The sequence below is a fragment of the Hyaena hyaena genome, unplaced genomic scaffold (genome assembly GCF_003009895.1).
Source record: "Hyaena hyaena isolate Hyena2069 unplaced genomic scaffold, ASM300989v1 scaffold_151, whole genome shotgun sequence".
Taxonomy (NCBI): Eukaryota; Metazoa; Chordata; class Mammalia; order Carnivora; family Hyaenidae; genus Hyaena; species Hyaena hyaena.
In genome coordinates this window covers 991,089-1,011,202 of record NW_024080783.1, presented here as the reverse complement: position 1 = coordinate 1,011,202, position 20,114 = coordinate 991,089, and the positions used below count along the sequence as shown (strand labels likewise).

The 20,114-nt window shown below is 38.8% G+C and overlaps 1 protein-coding gene and 1 pseudogene across 1 annotated transcript in view; both read right to left on the bottom strand.

Annotated features, from left to right (window-relative positions):
- SCAI (suppressor of cancer cell invasion) overlaps positions 1-20,114 on the bottom strand; it is a 141,990-nt gene that overhangs the window by 89,619 nt on the left and 32,257 nt on the right. The gene's annotated exons all lie outside the window — the stretch shown is intronic.
- LOC120236276 lies at positions 17,486-17,857 on the bottom strand (annotated as a pseudogene).

Below are 20,114 nucleotides of genomic sequence, written 5' to 3'. Positions count from 1 at the left end.
ACTGAAATGCTTGCAGATGAAATGATGTTGTGTCTGAGATCTGTTTCAAAATACTGTACGTCAGGTGACTGGGTACAGATAGGATGTAGATAAAATCAGACTGGCTCTGTATTCATGATTGCTGAAGTTCAGTGATGAGTATGTGGGTTAATAATTCATTTAGTTTTCTTTAGATTTAAATTTTTTCATAAGGGTTATTTTTGGCTCATATACAGTATGGTCCCAATTTTACAAAAGCATTTCTCTCTATTCTTCTATCTATACACATGCTAAGATAATGTTCAGCTACTAATTATGATGGTTATGTCTGGGGTGGTGAGATTTGAGATAGCTTCATTATTTTCATCTTTGAACTTTCTACACTATTTGAATTCAAAATTATAATCATGTTATTTTCTCAAAAATAATGCAGTGAGGGATGCATGGATGGCTTGGTAAGTTAAACGTCCGACTTCGGCTTATGTCATGATCTCACAGTTCATAAGTTCAAGCCCTGCATCACGTTCTCTGCTGTCAGAGCAGTGCCCATTCTGGAAACTCTGTCCCCCTCATTCTCTGCCCCTCCTCTGCTCTCTCTCTCTCAAAAATAAACATTTAAAAAACAATGGAATGATATTTCTTAAACAAAAGGGTTAAAATCAAATATGACAGAATTGTTAACAAGTTGAATTTGATTGGTAGGAATATGAATGATTATGTATTATTTTTATATTTTTCAAAGTTTATTTATTTTGAGAGTAGACAGCATGCATGTGCACGAGCATGGGGGAGGGGCAGAGAGAGTTAGTAAGAGAGAGAGAATCCCAAGCAGGTTCCACATCGGCGCAGAACCCCACGAGGGGCTCAATCCCATGAACCATGAGACCATGAGATGAGGTGAAATCAAAACTTGGGCACTCAACCAACTGAGCCACTGAGGTGCCCCTCTGTATTATGTTTAATAAAAAATTAATAAAGAGGCCCCTGGATTGCTCAGTTGATTAAGTGTCTGACTCTTAATCTTGGCTCATGTCATGACTCACACAGTTCGTGAGTTTGAGCCCACACTGGGCCTCTGCACTGACAGCGTGGTGTCTGCTTGGGATTCTTTCTCTCCCTGCCGCTCCCTCTTGCTTATTTTGAGGAGGCTCTTGCTCCCTCAAAATAAATAAATAAACGTGCAAAACAATGTTTTAATTTAAAAGTATTTTAAAAATACTTGTGAAAATCCTCTAACATAAGTTTTTTTCAATCTTGCAACTATTTACGTATTAGCCAAGTAATTCTTTGCTGTGAGGGTCTGTCCTGCGCACTACAGAGCGTTTCGCTGCACCCCTGGCTTCTACCCACTGACACCAGTAGCACCGCCCTACTATCATGACAACTAAAAATGTCTCCAGGTAGTATCAAATGTGTTCCTGGGAGATAAAAATCCACCCCCCAAGAATCCACTGCTTTAACATATATCTACTGAGAGAGAAGAGAGAGAGAAAATCCCAAGCAGGCTCCACACTGTCCATGCAAAACCCAACACAGGGCTCAATTCCACGAATCATGAGATTATAATCTGAGCCGAAATCAAGCATTGGATGCTCAATAGACTGACCCACCCAGGCACCCCTAACATTTATCTTATCCAAAGTGTTCTCAATTCTGCAAAACACAAATTCCCCAACCCTTAAGTATAACCTGCATATCTACTAATAATTTTCAACCTTGTATCACTTTCTTTCATATTCGTAATTTAGTTAATAATACTCTACTTGTAGTTCAGACTACTTCAAGTATATAAACCAATTTTGCTGCTGCAGATTTAATGACTCAATAAAAAGTATACTGCTTCTGACATTTCCTTTATTCAGTTCCAAAGCCTGAAACTAAAACCTTAGGCTATATATAGTACTATAACCTTCAAGATTATGGGAAAAAGCAATAAAGGTTATATAGTCCAATCTTCTTAAAATATACTACTCAACCTTTGGTCAAACTAAACAGTCCCAAAACATGCCCCAAAGCAGAGTAACTCCTACAAAGATGAAAGCTCAAAGGATAATTCAATTGTCCTTAGCCTCTTACTACTCAAAATGAGATCTGCAGGCCAGCAGCATCAGCATTACCCCAGCGTATTAGAAATGCAGAATCTCAGGCACCACTCCAGACCTACTAAATCATAATCCACAATTTAATAAGCTCTCCAGGTGATCTGTATGCACATTAAGCTTATGAAGCAGTGATCCAGCTGTTTTTTTACATACAAGCTTGCTTGAAGTTTAGTGAGCTATATTCTGGTAATATAGAGATTAAATTTCTTTTATTTTTGGAGATGAAATACTGTATAGTTACAAAACAGCCACAGGGTAAGAGAAAAATTAATGGAATGCACCTCTAACCACCCCCCAAGAAAACTACCTATAATCTTATGAAAACAGTATCAAAGATGAGACAAATGCCATATTTTAAAATAAAGCTGAGAAAACCAGTTGTATAATAGATCCTTCCCATTCAGAAGAATTTATATTTATTTATTTATTTATTTATTTATTTATTTATTTATTTATTTATGTAGTGTGTGCATGCACGTGGGAGAGGGGCAGAAGGAGAGAGAGAAAGAGAAGGAGAAACTCTTAAGCAGGCTCCATGTTTGGGGCACCTGGGTGGCTCAGTCAGTTGAGTGTCCAACTTTTCATTTTGGCTCAGGTCATGATCTCATGGTTCATGAGTTCTAGCCTCATGTTGGGCTCTGTGTTGACAGTGCAGAGCCACTTTGGGATTCTCTCTCTCTCCCTATCTCTCTCTGCCCCTCCCCTGTGCTCGCTCGCTCTCTCTCTCTCTCTCTCTCCCAAAAATAAATAAATAAACACTGGGGAAAAAAAAAAAAAAGCAGGCTCCATGCTCAGTGCAGAGCCTGACTCAGGGCTTGATCTCCGACCCTGGGATCATGACCTAGGCCAAAACCAAGAGTCAGATGCTCAAACAACTGAGCCACCGAGGTGCCCCCCCACAAAAGAATTTAATTAGTTCTCATGGCCAACAGCAAAACTAGTCTCAACAGCATAAAGCTGCAGTCCCAAACCTGGCAGATTATCCTAAATTTTACTTTTTCTTTAAATAAAGATTTCTAAGACGTACTTCTGATGTGTTGATTCAGGAGGGCTGGGATTGTCTATTTTTTAAAACCATTTTAGCCATTTCTGATGATTGGTTTTCTTTGAAAATCACTGTCTTAAGAAGATAAGAAGATAAAAAGATACCATTTTCTTTCTCACTTATTTTTAAAATAATGGATATGTGTTTGGCCTATAAGTGGTACGGAAAAGACTAAAATAAGGGAGTAATCAGTCCTAGGGGAAAAAGTTTAGATGAAGAGAGAGAGTGTGGTTTCAAAGTATCCACACCTAGAAAAGGGTGATCCACGTCTGCAATCATGAAATGCCCTGGAAGAAAAGAACCATTTCTGAATATCTAAACTTGAACTCGATTTAGAATGACTACAATTAGCAACCTTCTTTAGCACCACCAGTGTAGACAACAGGAACTTAGAAATATTTCTTCAATGAACAAATGATAAACACTGCAAGGTTTTATGAAATATAAGTTAGATAAGTTACACAACCATGTGCAAAATAGGATCTGCATCAAGGCCTCTAGAAAGGTTTGGATTTCAAGAAAGAATAACGAGGAAAAGAAACAGGAGAAGAGGAGGGAGAGGAAAAGGAAGAGAAAAAAGAGGAGGAAGAAGAAGAAAAAGAAGAAGAATTTTTCCAAGACAAGAATTTTAGTGGAAACCTAATGGGCTATTTCATGAATCTGTCCATTCTCTTTGACTCCATTGTTACTATCCTAATGTAAGTTAATATCACTACATTGCAGCTTCATGACTGGCTCTCCCCACTTCTACTAATGAACCCCTTAAATTATTCTTGACATAGCAGCCAGAGTAATCATTTTAAATGTCTTTAGAATAGAGCCAGTGACTCAAATAAGAAATGGTTAAGTTCAAAAAAAGAAAGAAAGAAAGAAATGGCAAGTTCCAAAGTCAGGTCTCCACGAGATACACCACCAGGGTTTAGAAATGGCAGCAACAGCGTGTGTCTTTGTTCTGACTGCTGTAACAAAGCACCACAGACTGGTCATTGGCTTATAAACACAGAAATTTATTTCTCACTGTTCTGGAGGCTAGAAGTCTGATAGCAGAGTGTCAGCATGTTCAGGCCAGCGCTCTCTTCTGCATCCTCACACAGTGGACAGGGGTTAAAGGATCTCTCTGGAGTGTGTTTTAAAAGGCACTAATCCCTCGAGGTGCCACCCTCATGACTTAAACACATCCAAAAGGCCCCATCTACTAAGACCATTACCTTTGGAAGTTAGGATTTCATCATATGAATTTGGGAGGGACACAAACATTCAGACCACGGCAGCATCCTTAACCACACATCCTTAACCAAGGTCTTCCAGGGGTGTGACCTTGGCAGTAATTTCACATCTTTTGATTCCCTTGGTTCCTGCCTGCTTTAGCCTTTCCATAGGTGGTGTGAGGTACTTGAAAACCTTCCAATAAATTCTTCTGCTTAAATTGGCTAGAATTAGGGCCTGTAATTCTCAACCAAGAACCTTTCCTGCCTCCTCCCCGTCCCATCCCCTTTTAATAACCTGTCACTCACTGAGTTTATTTTAGCTTTCCAAAAATGTGTATAATTAAAAAGCAAAAGTTCTAAATACCATTTACATCACCGAACATGCCAATACACCACACACTCCTGCCACAGGGTTGTCTTAGAATATAATCTCAGCTTATTATGCTCATCCCCAAAATACCTGTGCCTGGGTGGCTTGGTCGGTTAAGCGTCCAACTCTTGGTTTCAGCTCGGGTCATGATCTGTTTATGGATTTGAGCCCTATAGCAGGCTGCACGCTGAGAGAGCAGAGGCCTGCTTGGGATTCTCTCCCCCACTCTCTGCCTCCTCTGCTTGCACACACTCTCTCTCTCTCTCTCAAAATAAAACAACAACAACAAAAACAACAACAACAACAAAAATACCTGTATAGTTAGTTCCACCATCTCACTCTGATCTCTGGTCCGATCACCTCATTAGAGAAGCCTTCCCTGACTATTCTAAATAAAAGAAAGACCCTTCCTTATACTACATTATTTTTCTCCAAAGTTACTATCACCATCTGACAAATCATAAATTTACTTACTTACTTATTGTCTATCTTCAGATATAATATAAAGTTCACAAGGGGAGGGCCTTTGTTTTGTCATTTTCCTATCTCCAGTACCTACAACAAAGCCTGGCACATAGTAGCTGTGTAGCTGCTCAACAAACTCTGTGGAAGAAATGATTAAGTAAATTTTAGCTTTTTTTCATTATAAAAATTTATTTCAAAAACTAGACTTATCATGATGAGCACTGAGTAATGCACAGAATTGTCAAATCACTATGTTGTATACCTCAAACTAATATAACATTGTAGGTCAACTATACTTCAATAATAAAAACTTGGAAAAGTAAAACATAAGTGGATACATAAACGTATATTAATTACTTTCTCTCTCACATACACACACACACGCACATACACACACACACACACGCACACGCGCACACACACACACTGTGATAGACATAGATATGTGCCACCTAGCTCTCCCTTTAAAGGACTTGGTGTCCCATTCGCTAGGAGTGCGGTCAGCCCTGCAGGGATCACCTCTGCAGAGCTGCCTTTCCCATGATCATGTTCCTTTTAAGGAAGCCCACATTCAGTGACTGATGGAGGTGAGGGTACAAGGGTGCAGCCATTTCAGCCCAGTGCAGGACCACTTTAAAAGGCCATGTTAGCTGTCGGCTCCCTGTAGGGTCAGCTAAGACTGTTGTTGAGGACGGCATCATAACTCAACTTCTCCCCCTGCGAAATCCTGCCTCTTCCCCAACCCTCCCACAGCGACAGACAGAAGGGCACTTCTTAACATCCTGTACACTAAACTCTATCTCAACTTCTGCTTCCAGGAGACCCTGACCTGTGACACACTTATTATTATAACGAAAAAACAAGCAAACCAAAAAACTACATCCTGATAAAGTAGAAAATTAATATCCTTATAACAGATAGTCCTACAATACTGCATTCTCTCCTTCTACAAAAATGGTTACATAATAGAAGAGTCCTCTGTTTTTAACTACACATAAGGCCAACCAGTAAAAACTATTCTGTGCATCCAGGTGCGGCCATGTAACTAAGTTCTGGCCAATGAGATTTGAGCTGAAGTGATGTGTATAACTTCCAGAACTTGCCCTTAGAGGAATTAATGTACTCTCTTCCCTCTGACCTTTCCCCTTTTTTTGAAAGGGAATATGGACATAATACTGAGTATCTCAGATTATGCAGATACGGGTAACCAAACAAAAGAAGCCTGGAACCCTGAGGAGCCCCTGTACCAGCGCTGGACTGCTCCAACTAGATCATCACGTGAGAAAGAACCAACCCTCTATCTTGTTAAACCCCTATAACCTGGGTGACAGCTACAATTGCTTTCTGTGCTCTCTCTTTCTCTCCCAATCCTATGCTCGCTCGCTCTCTCACTCGCCACAGCCAGCAAATGCAGGTTTTCATGGGAAAGCTATTCTCGGGCTGCCCACACTTCTGGTCATTTGTACACCCCTCCCCATGGGCAGCAGTCCTTACGCAATGACTGATGGGGATGGGAGTATAAAGGCTCTACTTTCTTACCTCATTCTTGATTGTGACAGCTATTAGGAATAAACTCTAGAACTCCCCTGAAGGACTGCGCCAACAATGTCCTTGCTGAGATTTTGCTTGATTCTTGCTGCATCCTTGCTTGGCCTCCTGCCCCCTTTCTCTCTTCTCACACCCACTTCCTCACCCCTACCAAGTTTCCCTGAAACTCTTCCTAGTAAGTCACTGCCCCATGAAATCTCATCCCGTGTTCTATTTCCAGGGACCCAAAACTGACATAGTACTCACTGGATATATCCAATGAGCACCATCCCATTCCCTAGGGTTCCTCACAGTTATTATACCTGTACACCCTGCCAAGCCTGCCCTGTGCAAAATCAAATAGACAGTGACTCTCCTAAATCAAAATGGAATTATAGGGTATACCACGCACCTCACCTTTTTCACCTAAAACAATTCATGGACCATATTCCACAGTGGTAGAATATATATATACACCTCATTATTTTTCAGGATATATGGTTGCCTATTATTTAAAGTCTAAATAAATATCAAAAAACATTTGGAGGACACTGGCTGGTTCAGTCAGAGGAGTATGTGACTCTTGATCTTGGGGTCATGAGTCTGAGCATGTTAGGTGTGGAGATTAAACAAACTTAAAAAACTTTTAGAGAAGTAAATAAGGAATTTACAAAAAGAGAAATTTCTTTGCTTCATACTTGTGGTTCTGCTCATCAATGAGAAAAAAAGACTATATGTACACACTGACTTCTAGGAACACCAAAAAGAAGACAGGATTTACTAAAAATAGCTAAATTAGGGGTGCCTGGGTGGCTCAGTTAGTTAAGCGTCCAACTTTGGCTCAGGTCATGAACTCACAGTTTGTGAGTTCGAGTCCCCCATCAGGCTCTATCCTGACAGCTCAGAGCCTGGAGCCTGCTTTGGATTCTGTGTGTCTCTCTCTGCCCCTCCCCAGCTCGTGCTCTGTCTCTCTCCCTCAATAAATAAATAAATGCATGTATTAAAAAAATAATAATGAAAATAAAAAAACTTAAATAAAAATAGCTAAATCACATCTTCTTGATTCTGTATGGTTAAACTCCTGAAAGAGATTAAAGGCCTGAAAAAGACTAATAAATTTTATATGTATATATAGCTTTGAATATATTAACACTAAAATATAAATAATTTAAGATACATATAAAATTTATGTAAAAAGTCAGAATGTTCTTTACAGTCTTGTGATCTAAGGAGGCCGGGAACATAAAGAAGAATTATATAATGTGTATGTGTATCGTTACACATATATACGCTTTTAGAAGTTTGGTATTTCCAAGAGATACCTTTTTGTTACTGGAAAAATATATTCTGGATATTGAAGAAGGGTATGTTGCTTGAATTATACCTACAGTTCAAGGAAGAAGAGTTTACAGATATTTCATGAAACTCCAAGAATTATTAACAGTCAACAAGCAACAGAAAACTTCAATATTTTAATACCAACATTATATAAGATTATAAACATATTTAGAGCATAGCTGAAAATATAACAGTAAGGGCGCCTGGGTGGCTCAGTCAGTTAAGCATCCTACTCTTGATTTTGGCTCAGGTCATGATCTCACAGGTCATAAAATTGAGCCCCACGTCAGGCTCTGCACAGACAGCACAGAGCTTGGTCAGGATTCTCTATCTCTCCCACCCTCCCCTGCTTGAGTGCCTGCCTCTCTCTCTCTCTCTTATTTCTTTATTTATTCTAACTTATTTATAAGTTACTATAAATAAATAAACTTAAAAAATAAGAAAATATAACAGTAAAAATTATCTTGGATACTAAATCTGGATTACAAGTGTAAAAGAGATTTAAGAAAGCAATGTAACATTTATTTTCCATAAAATGACTACACGGGTGCATAAAATCAAACAGAAGCCTTTAAAAGACAAAGTTATGAATGACAAGATTGCTTTATACTCCTTTGTAACTGTTCAGTGTTAACATATCAAAAACTCTGGTGGGCTGGTAATCTGTAACATTACAATTTAAGATGAGGCATGGTAGTGAAATGAAGTCGCATTGCTGGTAAAGAAGCAGAGGAGGGTCAGATGTGAGAGACAACTTCCATGGTGGTGTTTTTCCTATTTGTGCACTGCAAAGGGAAATCCCCAATCTAGTTATTAAACTTTCAGTCTGTCGGAGGTAATAGCTATTATGCCGAAAGCAATTACAAGGCTAGCACTGAAGATCTGAGGGTTTTGTTGTTGTTTTAGCAGAAGTAAGATAATTCCTGGGTTTGTGTCTATGTGCTCTTATCCCTTAATCAGCAAGTACATCCACAAAATCAGAACCCTCACTCCTTCTTCCGTTTCTACCAGCTTGGCAAAATCAGATTAAAAAACCAACAATAACCTTACCCTAGATAAGCATGCCCCATGTTGCCTTTGATACAAACACTTTTAGACAATTTCTGAAAACAGATTAACTTGTAGGGGATTTTCTTGAGATGCAGGGAAGTGCCTGCAGTTTCATGGAAGTTCTTTCTAATACTGCTAGCTACATTCTGAACATCCTTTAAGAATATATATATATAAATCTGGGAGAAAATATATATGCAGATACTCCCCCAAATTAAACTAACCATGATGTAATTCTTAGAGAATTAGAAAAAGAATCATTGTTTTTCTCTGAGCAAATACACACTTTTTATTTGAATAAAGAATCATCACTGTTAACCCTGGACCTGAAAATTCAAAAGTTTTGGTGTAGTAATGAATATGAGAAAATTATATGCATGTCAGTAGAGGTGTTAAATGCATTTAATGATCTAATAAATGACTGTATTTTTTGTTTATGTCTGTTCTGCCCCATTAGAACAATAGTTTAAAACTGATCTCTGTTGACCTCTGTGAAGCTCTATGAACCATCAGTAAAGTCCTTGCCTGCTTTGGGAGAGTGGCAAATCCTAAGTACTAGACCACCAGGGAGCGTCCTGACTGCTTTGTGGTGATTGCTAAATATTCTAATATGAGATGGGGAAGGGAGTTTAAAATATTCGTAACATAAAATTCACCATATTAACCATTTTTTAATGTTTTATTTATTTCTGAGAGAAAGACACACACACACACAGCATGAGAAGGGGAGGGCCAGAGAAAGAGGGAGACACAGAATCTGAAGCAGTCTCCAGGCTCTGAGCTAGCTGAGAGCACAGAGCCCGACATGGGCCTCGAACCCACGAACCATGAGACTGTGACCTGAGCCGAAGTCAGATGCTTAACCGACTGAGCCACCCAGTCACCCTCACGTTAACCATTGTTAAGTATACAGTTCAGGGGCGTTAAGTATATCCACACTGTTGTGCAATCATCACCTCTGCCCATGTCCAAGACTCTTCATCTTCCCAAACTGTAACTTTACACCCACTGAACAACTATTCCCCCTCCTTGAGACTCTGGAAATCACCATTCTGCTTGCTGTCTCTGTGAATTTGACTACTCCAAGTACCTCATACAAGTGGAAGCATACAATATTTGTCCTTTGGTGTCTGGCTTATTTCACTTAGCATAATGTCTTCAAAGTTCATCCTTGTATCATCAGCCAGAATTTCATTCCTTTTATGGTTGAATAATATTGTTTTATATATATACATAAAGCACACTTTGTTTATCCATGCACCCATGGACGGACATTTGGACTGTTTCCACCCTTTGGTTATTGTGAACAGAGCTGCCGTGAACACTGGTGCACATACGCGTATGTGTTCAAGTCCCTGCTTTCAATTCTTTTGGGTATATACCCAGAAGTAGAACTGGTGGGTCATGTAGTAATTCTAAGTTTAAGTCTTTGGGGAAACACCACACTCTTTAAATCTTTAAAATATTAGATTTTAAAGCACAAATATCAGTATATTCTACAGATCTATGAGAAGGATCTCATCTTTTGTGTTGATGGTTGTTCACACTGACTACATGAACCTTAAAACTGCAACCTGTGGGGCACCTGGGTGGCTCAGTTAGTTAATCATCTGACTCTTGGTTTTGGCTCAGGTCATGATCTCACGCTTCGTGAGTTTGAGCCCCATGTACGGAACCTGCTTGGGATTCTCTGTCTCCCTCTCTCTCAGCACCTCCCCCTCTCGCACATCTGTATGTGCCTTCTCTCTCTCTCTCTCTCTCTCTCTCTCTCTCTCAAAACAAATAAATAAACTTAAAAAATAAAGGGGCGCCTGGGTGGCTTAGTCAGTTGAGCGTCCGACTTTCACTTAGGTCATGATCTCGCGGTTCGACCCCCGCGTCGGGCTCTGTGCTGACTGCCAGCTCAGAGCCTGGAGCCTGTTTCAGAGTCTGTGACTCCCTCTCTCTCTCACCATCCCTTGCTCATGCTGTCTCTCTCTCTCTCTCTCTCTCCTAGAAATAAATAAAACATTAAAAAACTAAAAAAAAAAAAAACTTAAAAAATAAATAAAATTTCAACTGGTAACACATGTCCGAAATGGCCAGGGATTGCACAGCTGGAAAAGAGAAAATAGTAATAATAGCAACTATCATTTATGGATCGTTTACTAAATGCCAGATTCTGAGCTAAGAGCTTTACACACAAGGATGAAAATACCAGCCAGCCAAGAAATCAAAAGTATAATCTTTTCCTAAATGTATTTTCTCAGAGTGTTAACAGGCATTATGAAAGGAAGAGAAACAAGTTAGGTTAAATAGTTTAGATTTTCTAAGGATTTTTTCAGACTTCAAAACATATGTACTGTGACTTTCAAAGAGGGGATATATGAAGCCATTATCTAGATTGCTTGGCTTTTGTTGAAGATCATGTTCCAGGAATGTTCTGATCTAGGGCAGGTTCTCAACTGCAGCACTACTGGTATTTGGGACCAGGTCATTCTTTGACGTGGGAAGGTCATTCAGCAGCATCCCTGTCCCCTACACAGACGCTGGTAGCGCATCCCACAACTTAGGACAAAAACTTCTTCAGACACTCCCAAATGCATCCTGGGAGGAAAAAAATCATCCTCAGTTGAGGACTGCTGGGGTCTGTTATTATCTCAGGAAGTTCACTGTCCATTTTCCCACATAAATAGAAGCCATGAGACATAAATTTCCTCGTTGTCCCCTCCTGCCTCAAACTTGCTGGCCTTCCTCCTTTCCTTCTCTAAAACAACGGCTGCTCCTCTCAGCCTCTACCTGTGACTGGATTCCATTCCCACTTGCCTTATACCGCAACCTGCCCATCAATGATCTTCTGGCTAATATGTTTAATTTCTCCCTCAGACTCCACAAACATGCTCATTTTTTTCTTTCCTAAACAAAACTAACAAACTCTAACCCCTTCTCCACCTCCTTAGGTTTACCTCTGTCCTCTACACAACTAAATTTTCATAAGAGTCCTTCGTGGCCTCCATGTTCCTCACCTCATACTTCCGTCTCTGCCCAATAAAATCTGGGTCTGTAGCCATTTCTCTATTCTCTTAAAGATCAAGATCTCCTATCCTCCCAGTTCAATGGTTTCCTCAGGGCACTACCTGCTATCACCTCATATTTAAAACCTCTTGGTTTGAATAAACCTCTTGTGTTTGTTTTTGTTGTTGTTTGCTTTGTACGTTTTTTGTTGCTGTTTTAATAAACTTCTGAAGAAAATATGTGAGCTGGTGAGCAGCCTGTGTCTTGAATTCCATGACATCGCTCACCCAATTGTCCTCTCACCTCACTGATAGTGTTCTCTATTTCCCAGAGTCTTCTGAAACCCCTACATGTAAGCAGTCCTTTGGGTGTGACTTTTGATACTCTTCTAAATGATTTCCATCACACCAGGTACCCCCAGGGATTCTCTGTTATCTCTGACTCCATTATAACCTGAGCTCCAAAGTAAGATCTTTTAATAGCAAGATGGTAGAATTTGGGGGTGGGGGGGTAGGGAGAGAAACAGAACCACAGTTTATGTTTATTACAACAAACAATAGTAAGTACCACCACCAAAAAATGCCTTCTACATGTCAGGCACTGAAGAAAGCACTTTACAAATATTAACTAATTTAACTTACTCAACAACCCTGTGAAGCCAACCTTACTGTTCCAACATTATAAATGAGGTTACACTCTCAGAGGAATTAAATAATTCTCTCATATAGTTAATAGATCGTAAAAAGAAGACTGGAACTAGCTTTTACTTCAAAGCCAATTTCTTTTGTTTTTTTTCAAAGCCAATTTTCTTAATCAAATGCTATTGTTCCATCTTATTTCTCCTAAAAATTCAATTCTCTCAGGTGTTTCTGAAAGTCATAAACTTATAGGATCATTTAAGGTCAACACTACAAGCTGTACACTCTTGGCCTTCTGTATTAAAGAAGATATTATTTTTCTAAGAATTCTAGGGCTAAGAGAAAGTCAACATTATATAGTTCATTTCCAAGCCTGTAGGCAGAATTGTATCTAAACCATCCAGACAGATGGGTATCTTCTATTTTTAATGACATCTAGGAAAGGAGATTCTCGCCTACTAAATTTAGATTGTGAGCCAAAGGCAGGAAGCATATCTAATTTTATGCTCCATATAGCTACACCTTCACGTACAGCTGGTAAAATGCATCCCAACAGGATTATTACCACAAGTAGAAATGGGCACTTAGAAAATACAATTAAAAAAAAAAAAAGCCAGTCACTAAAGAGGGATTCAACTGGACTCTTCAAGTAGACAAGAGAACAAAATCATTCTAGTCCAAAGTACAAAAGAGCTGACATCGTTTTTTTCCTAGTATTTTAAAACCCATCTGGCAGAAGTAACTGGAAAAGCGACAGAGGAGTTTCTAGGATGATGTACACATACGACATGGCTATAACCACTTTCAAAGAGTTAATTCCAAATCTTAATGGAGAAGAGTTCTGAATGCATCTGAAGTTATTAGCATTCTGAGGTTTACAGCTCTACTCTCCATTACTTCCTCTAGGCTCTAGGCTTTAGAATCCAAACACATCACCACCCGCCCCAAAGATTTCAGTCTAATTCTGCCTGTCAGATCACCTTTGCCAGCTCTTAACACGTTAAATGAAAAATAAATCAAAAAATTCACAAATGCTCCAAAATAGTTTCCAGCAGTATACTTTACAGAAATTCTTTGCACTACTTGTTACAAAAGTAATCTAAAATTGCTTTAAGATGATTATCTCGAAGAAGTCACTGGCTAGAGCTGACACAAATGTTTAACTGGCCCTCAATCAAATACTTCCCAAATGAGCCAGTTGAACGTGCATCCTTGCAAAGTTAGGAGGGCTTTAGCACTACCTCAAATAACATAACCCCTGGCTCAAATCATGCTGTAAAATTACATCTTTTTTTAATGATTAAAGGAAATTGCAGAGTGGATAATCACATGAGTAGAACTTATGACCTCCATTATCACATTAAAATCCATCACAGGCTAGCAATAAATGAAATGTTGATAAAGCGAGGAAAATGTCTGTATAAAATTACTGTAATAGTGTTGGTACAATTCCAAAAACTCAGGTCATGGCTCAACTATTTTTTAAAACAAATACTCATCAAAAATAGCAAATGACAAGTTTAGGATAAAAATACTGACCTAAGCCGATCAGACAAAACCGCTAAATACCTTTTTGAAAGTAATTCATGTTGCTTCCCAAAAGAGAGCATCTATTTCTATCTAAGCGATAATGCGGAAACACATTTGTGGCCCAAATAGTTCTTTCTTCTGCCTGCTTAATGAATGATTTGACAGTGAGCTGGAATTAAAGGAACAGTTTTGGTTTTGTCACATTCTCATTTTACAATCATTGTGTTAACCCATGTAAGGAAAAACATGTTATAAGAACAAAATACACATTTCAAATTTATATCACAATGTCCTATCCCCCCAAAATCTAGTCTAAACAACAAAAATGTTACCTTACGTTTGGCCATACAGTAGCTACTATATACATGCCAAGTTTGATTAGGTGTCTGCTGGAGATTTATGCAATTTTTTCTCAACTGCTTCTCAGTCATCACCCAATCTGGGGGTGGTTAATTGCTTTATGATTCCAATTCATATTTTATCACAAGACAGTCTCTTATTAGTCATTAAAGTAAGCCATTCATAACATTTAGGGTTTTTTTTAGTCACAGCTTAACTGAGATATACTTCACATGCCATGGAAAGTATAACCTCTTTAAAGTATATAACTCAGGGATTTTTAGCATATTCCCAAAAATTCTACATCAATCACCACTATCTAGATTCCAGAACATTTTCATCACCCCAAAAAGAAATCTCATATCCATTAGCAGCCACTCCCCATTTTCCCCTATCCTGGCAACCATTAATCTGTGTTGTCTCCATGGATTTGTCTATTCAGGATATTTCATACAAATGGAATCATACAACAATATGTGGACTTTTGTGACTGGCCGCTTTTACTTAACATAATGTTTTGAAGATTTATCAATGGTGTAGCATGTATCAGTACTTCATTTCTTTTACAACTGCATAATATTTCATTGTATAGATATACCAAATCATACCCATTCATCAGGCAATAAACAACAGGGTTGTTTCTACTTTTTGGCTATTATGAATAACACTGCCTTGAAAATCTGTGTGCAAATTTTTGCATGAACTTACATTTTCTTTTTCTTGAGTACATACCTAGAAGTGGAATTGCTGGGTCACATGGTAAGTCTTTGCTCTTAACTTTTTAAGGAACTGACAAACCATCTGCCAGAGCAAGTGCCTTCATTTTACAGTCCCACTCGCAATGTGATGAGGATTCCAATTTCTTCACATCCTCACCAACACTTGTACTTGTCTTTCGTTTTTACTATAGCCATCCGAGGGGGTGTGAAGCAGCATCTCATTGTTTTGATCTGCATTTCCCTAATAACTAATGACATTGAGCATCTTTTTACATGCCAATGGCCATTTATGTATCTTCCTTGGAGAAATGTCTATTTAAATCCTTTGCTCATTTATAATTTTTTAAATGTTTATTTATTTTTGAGAGGGGAGGGGGTAGATAGAGAGGGAGACACAGAATCGGAAACAGGCTCCAGGCTCTGAGCTGTCAGCACAGAGCCTGACAAGGGGCTCAAACTCACAGACCACAAGATCATGACCTGAGCCCAAGTCAGATGCTCAACCTACTGAGCCACTGAGGCACCCCTCCTTTCATCATTTATAAATCGGGTTGCCTTTTTATAGTTGAGTTGTAGGAATCTTTTTTTTTTTATATATTTTGGATTGAAGTCCCTTACCAGATACGGGGTTTGCACACCAGTTCTCCCATTCTGTAGGATGTCTTTTCAGTTTCTTAAGGTGTCCTTTGAAGCAATAAGTTTTTCATTTTGATACAGTTCAATTTTGCCATTTGTGTTTTTGGTGTCATGTCTAAGAAATCACTGCCTAATCCAAGGTCACAAAGACTTACTTCTATATTTTCTTCTAAGAGTTTTAGTTTTAGCTCTTGTATTTAGGTGTGTGATCCATTTTAAGTTAATTTTCATGTATGATGTGAGGTGAAGGGTCCGACTTCATTCTTTTGCATGTGGATATCCAGTTATCCCAGAACCATTTGTTGAAAAGACTATTATTTCACCATTGGCTTCTTTCAGTGCCCCTACTGAAAATCAATTGACCACAGATGTATGGGGTTTTTATTTCTGGACTTTCAATTCTATTCCACTGGTCTATTTGTCTACCATTTTGTCAGGACCACACTGCCTTGATTACTGTAGCTTTGTAATAAGTTCTGAACACTTAGGCTTTTAAGGAAAAAATCAAGAATATTTTTAAACTTTGAAGCACCAATTAACAGGAATACTCCAACATTTAAGAGACTGTCATTCCAAAACTTCATTTTCCAGCCTACTGTTCAAAAACCTAGAGTTTTTTCTTTCCCTAGTGTTTATACATGCCCCATATTCTTATTTACATTATTATCATACATCTAGCTTTAAGTGTTCAAAAATGTCCCATCCTATGAGCATCAATTTTATTCCTAATGATATGCTCTATCATATAAAATAATCAATTACCTGTCCCAAGCAAAATCTATTATTTTACCCTGGACACCTCTTTACCATCACATTCTATTTTTTAACACACTGGACTGATTGCTCTCAGATCTGCTATATACCGGGTCATCCTGAAACTTCACTTTTACTCTTCTCCTACATTGGAGCTGCTGTTTCCTGAAGCCCATTATCATCATCTTTCATGGAATACCTCCTTATTAAGCCAAAGAGCACCCTTCCCTAGTCTTAAGAAAGGACACATGAAAGATAAAATTTCCAAATCCCTGATGATCAGAACATAATACTCTATGATACCACTAACGATTGATAATGTGGCCTGGTATCAAATTCAGGTTGAAAATAATTTTTTCATCAGAATTTTTCAAGCACTACTCCATTGTCTTTTAGCCTCTAGAGTTGCAACTGAGAAATCTGATTACATTCTTGTTCCCTATTGCTTAAAAATGGTTTTGTGTGTGTGTGTGTGTGTGGGTGGGTGTGTGTGTGTGTGTGTCTGGAAGTTTTTAATACCTTTACTTTAGCTTTTGTAAAGGATGTTTGTCAGTTTCAACGTGCTGGACCTTCATTCTTTTTTCATCCACTGTGCTAGCCACTAGAGGGTTTTCATTCTGGAAACATCAATTCCAGACAATTTTCTTATTTTCTGTTTTATAAAATTTTCCTTCTTGTCTCTCCTTATGCAGCTGCTATTAGTCTGTCATTGAACCTCCTCAATTAATTTTGTAAGCCTCTCATCTTTTCTCTCTTTTTTTAAACAACTGATAATCTATTAAAAATGTTGATTTAAGCAACTGCAATGGTGAGTTCAACCTCAACTAGGAGCTCAATACTGATGGAAGTAATCTGCTTCACAATCTCAGTAATCTGTTGAACAATCTCAGAAGGACTGCAAATCATTGAGTCCTTTGTGCATCCTCATCTGAAAAGGATCCTGGGTCTTAGAACCTTCACCACAAGGAGTTTTTCTTGTAGTGATTCTCAATCTTGGTAAACATCTGAACTGATCCTTTCACATCCTTTTCCTTTGCGCCTCTGATCAAGTCAGCACACATCTTCTTCAAAGGTTTTATGCTGTGGCTGATTAGAGTGATTCTAATTCTGTGCATCGCCACCTCGTGGTTCCACGGGTATCTTTCGAGTGTGTTTAAAAGCCATGGCCATGGCGCAGCTTCCTCACCTTCTTATTCCTCCAGGACAGTGAAGAGCAGTGAGGCAAGGGCAGGAGTGGGCCCGATGAAGCACCGCTGTAGCTGAGACCGTGTCTTTCTCAAAGAGCATCTTTTCTCCCTTATTTCCCATCACTGTCTTTCCTTCTAGTTCTGGGGAGATTTCAACTTCACCTGGTTTCAGCCATTTTAAAAAATGGGTTTTTTTAATTTGAGCTGCTATACTTACATATATCCAAAAGCTCCTTTTTATTCTTGAATTGTTCCTTCTTCAAAAATTCCAGTTCTTACTTTATAAATCCGTATCTCTATGACATTATTAGTTAGGAAAATTTTATTTTGGTTTGGTGGGATTCTTTTTTTTTTTTATTTCATTTTACAATTTTACTCTGAGCCCTGCCTTACCTCTGTTTCCACCAGATCCTTTCTGCAATGTGTTTATTTTGGTTTCTGTTGTTCATGTGCAAGGCTTTTTCCTGTCTCATGATCCTTAGTAGCTGTCTGTTCCTATTTAAGAATGAGGCCCTGAAAGATTTGACTGGCAGCCCTGGTATACAGACAGGGTTTTCTCTATTTTCTTTTTTAAACACAGTTGAATCTTTGTGGGGTTTTTTTTATCTTTTATTTTTTTTTTAAAGATTTCATTTTATTTATTTATTTGTGCTTTAGAGAGAGAGAGTGGGAATGGGGAAGAGGGTCTAGGGGGAGAGAGAGAGAGAGAAAGAGAGAGAGTCTTAAGCAAGGTCCATGCTGAGTGTGGAGCTCGATGTGGGGATTGATCCCACAAACCTGGGATCACAACCCGAGCTGAAATCAAGTCAGCTATTCACCCAGAAGCCCTCATAGGGTTTTCAATCAGACAGCTTTTCCCTAAAGGAAAGAGCTCTTTCGTTAGAGACCCTCAAATGTCAGTATGAGAACGTATTTTCTTTGAGTCTTCTTCAGTTTCTCTGAAAAAGCTCCCTTCGGTCTCCTAAATGAGCCACAGAGGGTCTGGTGGCCAATGGTCAGGAGCCAGAGTATATTTGGGAGATGAGGGAAGAGGCTGTAGGCTCACTGTACAGAACACAGATAATCCCCATTTTCTGTCCCATGAGGCACTCCATCCTGAAATGTCTCCAATTTAAAGAGACCCCTGCCCCGGTTCACATTTGATTTCTGAATAATTGAGGGGTGGAGGGCAGGTAGTTGTCTGGCTGCAAAGTATAAGGCAGAGGGCCTGGAGATGCAACATTTCAGTAAAGAGACTTTGAACCAATGACCCATTTTCAGTTCAATATCTCACTCCCACCTATGAAGCACCTGGTGCCTCTGAAGAAATTTGCACAGTGAATCGGTGTGCTTCCTGTAGGAATCATTCTTCAGATCCTAAAGATAATACCTAGAAAGTAATAACATCTCTGTCCTACTATGCCAATTACTTTTCCCTTTATCAAGTTCTATCAAAAATTTTTTTTAATGTTTTATTTATTTCTGAGACAGAGACAGTGTGAGCAGGGGAGGGTCAGAGAGAGAGGGAGAAACAGCAGCTGAAGCAGGCTCCTGATTCTGAGCTAGCTGTCAGCACAGAGCCCGACGCGGGGCTTGAACCCACGAACTGTGAGATCATGCATGACCTGAGTCGAAGTCAGACGCTTAACCGACTGAGCCACCAGGTGCCCCTCAAAAAATATTTTTTTAAGACTTGAGCATTTAAGTTTATTCATTTATTCTGAGAGACAGACAGGCAGACAGAGAACACAAGCAGGGGACGGAAAGAGAAAGAAAATCCCAAGCAGGCTTCATAATGACAGCACAGAGCCCACTGCAGGGCTCGAACCAATGAACTGTGAGATCATAACCTGAGCTGAAACCAAGAGTTGGACACTCAACCAACAGCCATCTAGACGCCCCTCTATCATCACAATTTTTATTAAATCTCTCATCGGCTACTCTGTTCTCAATCACTCTCCTTTTTATAGTCTTAACCTTTTCTGCTTTTTTAATTTCAAAAGAGAAATGTAAATGCATATGGAAGTACATCATTTTTAAGCAAAAGTTAATCTAAATTTATAATAACACTGGGAGGAAGATCTTATGAAGTGCCTTTTAAAAATAAGAAAATTAAGTCTCAAATGATTAAAATGCTGAAAGTCAAAAAAGTAGTAAGTGACAGAAATAGAATTTAAATCTATGTCTATTAAAAGAAGAGTGGAACGTTAGATTGGAGACCAATACAAAATTATGTAAAATATAAAAATAGGTAG